The following is a 4,568-nucleotide window of genomic DNA, read 5'->3' on the forward strand; positions in this document are numbered from 1 at the left end:
TTGCATAAGAAAAGATTTGTTGTAACCTTATCTTCCTCAATCTGTTTCTCCTGTTGCACCCCTTGGTGCTTAATCTGACCTGTCTTGTGCCCTATAGCTGGGAGCAACGGTGGAGGAAGGCCCGGACTACTGCATCATCATGCCGCCGGAGAAACTGAATGTCATGGCGATCGACACCTATGACGACCACCGGATGGCGATGGCCTTCTCCCTGGCGGCCTGCACCGAGGTGCCAGTCACCATCAGGGACCCCGGGTGCACCCGAAAGACCTTCCCCAACTACTTTGATGTGCTAAGCACCTTCGTGAAGAACTAGGTCGGAGAATCTTTGGCGAATTGCGCTTGTACTTTTGTAGCCTGTCCGTGGTTTGAGGATTTTTTGTCTTTTTCGTCTTGTCGCGAGATGGTGTATGAGTATGTAATATTAGTTTTGTAGTGTGTCAGCCCTGAGGTAAAATGAAATGTATTGAACACTATTCATATTATGAATAATAAATAAATTACCGTTCAGTGAGCTTTGATGTCATGCTACTGGTCGAGTAGGATCTTCAGCATGCAAGCTCTAGGAAAGGAGCCAACATTCCCTCGCGCAACGAACATCACAGCTCTCTCAACTGAGTGCTTGAAATATAAGAGCATCTACAGCCGGTCTCCTCAAACATCCATGGGCGCAAACATCCATGAACGCGCCCGATCAGTCCGTCATGTAGCATGCGGAGAAAATAAAGAGTATGTCTGTATGGGCGGATAAATAGGGGCTCAAAATGAACACATCAGGGCACTGACCGGGCGCTTCCATGAACGTTTAGGGGCTTGATTTGTTAAGTCCAACTGTAGATACTCTAATACTCAAACCTAAATGAAACAATTTAGGTACATATTCTCTTTGAGAGATCCTACGAAGGAAGAGCACCTAAATGAAACAGTTCAGGTACGGATTCTCCATGTGAGATCCTACTGAGGAAGAGCACGCCACTGGCATTGAAGATCGGTGTTCACTGTTGTTGCATTATGAGTTTTTTTGACAGCAGTTGTTGCATTATGAGTTAAGCATGCTATGGAACATTAATTAGTGTTCGTAATGGTATCACTAATGTACTGGGTGAAATAGTTAGCGTTCACAAGTGGGCCAGTTCGTATTGAGGAAAAAACAATCGCGTCATGTCGGGATGTGCAATTTTCTATCTTGCACAAAACAAATACTCTAGCGTGTGGAGGTGGAACCTCATGTTTGGATGTGCGTATTTCGGGTCAGTGAGTGTGACTTCACCACAAGGCAGGGACTATACTTATCTCCCACATTGGCTAGCCCGCAAAGGTCTCTTCCGGTCCCGGGCGATCACTACCATCTTCACTAATGCGAGATCAAAAAAATGAACTGGTTAACAAACTCCACCTCATAACCATAAAATATTTCCTGGTGCCTTTCAAGCCTACACAATTTGTAGCCGACCCTTTTCACCCTCTATATATGGGTGGTATTTGTTGATAGAGGAAATAGGAATTGCAGCTAAGAAGCACGTGAGAGGTTGATCTTTGTCCATCGCTGCTAAAGGAAACTAGATTTGGAGTCGACATGTATGAGATAAACTAGTATTTATTGGTTGGGTATGGTGACATGAAGGTGGTACGCTGGCCCACCACATTGCATGTCTTTTGTGTGCTTTCGGTACTATTTTAGCACATGGGCTACACATCTCTAGCCAGCTTTGATTTGCTATCTTCACCTTTATGCATAGTAAAATCATATATTCGCCACATAATAGGCTCTCATCCGGTACACTCCTCCATGACTAAATCACCGATCATCAAACAAGCTACAAAATCTGGTATGTAGCGCAACCACATAGCATGACTTCCATGGATGGATCACGAGCAGGTTTATTACAGTCATGAGGAGAAACAAATCTTTGTACTGTTGTAGGAATCCTCATCCAATGTATGAGTTCCCTCGAGGAAATGAAACAAATCTAATTATTTTATTTGGATGGAAGCAATGACAATATCGAGGGAGAGTGTATCACTTCACTCATGAAGTTAATATAAGTGGGGATTGATTTCTGTTATTCATATAATTCGAAAGAGGAAGAACGTCTTCTCAAGGAAAGCTGGCCTTCTTGCCCTCGACACATATGCGCATGAGAATCTTCTCTACCTTCTTGTGTTGAGATGCCAACAACTCTTTCCTGGAGAATCAGGTCAATATGTTGGCTATGGAAAGCAAGCTATAACAGATCGTATAGATAAAGAAGAATGGAATTTTATTAGCTCCCTGCACACATCCAGTATAACTCCTTTCCGAGCCCTATGTAAAGGGGTCTCGTGCTCTCTTTACAATAGAGTGATCCTCCATCTAGGTTTGCTAACAAAAGGTTTGTTGTAACGTTTTATTCTCCAATCTGTTGCTTGTTCGTTGTGAACAAAAGATGATGATACCAGAAGAGGTGTTTATCCAATGGAGATTCAACTTGAGCTTCAGTAAGACTAGTCGAGAGAAATCCTTCAGCAACATCAACTTTAGTCCTTCAACAATTGTCTACATCAATGCCATGCATGCTAGATAAGGAAACCATTAGGTAAGAAAACAGTGCAACTTGCACAAAGAACATTGCACAGTACTATGCACCAAGTGTTTCCTTCCCATCCCCTCGACTACTAGGGTAAGCTCACCCTTCCAAGCTTTGCTGGGGAGCCCACGGATTCACCTCCTCTTTGTCTGCCTCTCCGGCAGCCCGTGGCGGGAAGAGGAATCCTGCCTCCTCCACTTCTGCTGCTGGCTGGATTTTTAGTCCTCGGGCTACTCGGATGGATGCAGCACTTCTTCTTCGAGATTGTCTTCGGGACTTCGATCCTCCTTGAGTTTGTTTGTTTCGACATAGTCGACAAAATTCCGGTGCAAATTCTTATTGTCTTACGAGTTATGACTACATGTTAGGGTTTCTCGTCGTGCGTGCACGATTGCCATCAACAAGGTCAAGTCGGTTTCGGTAGGGGAGCGGTGACAACGACGCATCGGTGACTCGTAGTGGCGGTGATATTGGTCATTTGGTGGTCTGGGGACCTTGGTAATTTTTTTATTATATTTGAGATGCTTAGTCCTTGTGGTGGACTTCTATAATAGATACGGATCATTTTGGCAATTATTTTTACACAATACCCAAAGTGGCGCAGTTCATGTTGCAAGAAAAAAGAAACATTGCTTCCTGCGATGAACAAAAGCTATCAAAACGTGGAAAAAAATGTTGCTTACCCTCTTACGATTACATGTCTTTGCACAACAAAGATCCAAGAAGCATCAAATCACATCACATATTCATACTTCTTTCTCGAAACGCCAAGCCGATGCGAGGTCACTGTGCTGCGGAGATAATTGCATCTATAGTCCTCGTAGTCACTAGCGACGTCCAACTTGATCCTGTAACTTGCGTATTGCTTCAATACGATCCCGGTACATAAAAATACGTGGTCAATACGGTCCCTGAGGTTGAGACAACAGTCCTGACTCTACAAGTTGCATACGTATGTCGTATTTGCGTAGGTGACACGTGGGCCGAGAAAAAAAACGCAAGCCGCCTGAACAAAACGTGGGCCGTGACGTCTGTTTATAGCCCATATGCCAGTGGGGCGTGAAAAAAGGGAAAATAGCGCGGGCTCTGGGATTCGAACCTGCACACCATGGCACATACCTGCGCGAGCAAGCCACCGGAACAAGCGCATGATCTTACATATAACGCTCGTCGACTCAAAAAATGTTCTAGTTAAAAAATCAAGGTTCGTTTCTACAAAATATGTCCACGATTTTATAAAAAAATATTCAAAACAATGTATGGGAATATAAAAAGTGCGAACAGAATTTGTAGAATGCGTGCAGACAAATTTCGAACCCGCAACCACCAGGAAAAATTTGCGCACGCAAGCCACCACACTATAGCAGGCCCAGACACATTTTTTGAAAACGTGTGTGCTAGCAAATTAAGCTGGCAGTAGTATTTTTCTTTTTGCGAAAACAGTAGTATTTTTATTTTTGCGAAAACAGTAGTATTTTTTTGCGCATGGTTTTAAACCATAGTTTCTTTTATTTTTTCTTTCTTCCTTTTCTGTTTATTATAAATTGTAAAATAATGTTTAAAGTATTCAACATTTGTTAGCGCTTTCAAAACTAGTTCAGAATTTTTTTAATGAATCAGTTTTTTCGAATAGTTTGAAGTTTCAAATTTGTTCACAGTATAAAAAACTATTAGAAATTTTCAAAAATGTTTTCATTTGCATTTTTTTATTTTTCGGATTTTCAAATTGTTCCGGTTATAAATTCTTTTTCTGAATTTTAAATTTTGTACAGCAATACAAAAAAAATTCCCCTTCTCTAAAAAATGATACAGAATTTAAAACAATGTTAGCGTTTTTGATGAATTTTTCTTCAACAAGTCCTTTTTTATGTATTCATCTTTTATGATCTGTCACATACAAGCACATATATTGATGAAATATTGCACAGTGATATTGTGATACTATACAATTTGGAAAATATTGTGCATATACATACTATTATGGAATTTTTTAGGCAGTAA

This window comes from Triticum dicoccoides, chromosome 7A, assembly GCF_002162155.2.
Source record: "Triticum dicoccoides isolate Atlit2015 ecotype Zavitan chromosome 7A, WEW_v2.0, whole genome shotgun sequence".
Classification (NCBI taxonomy): Eukaryota; Viridiplantae; Streptophyta; class Magnoliopsida; order Poales; family Poaceae; genus Triticum; species Triticum dicoccoides.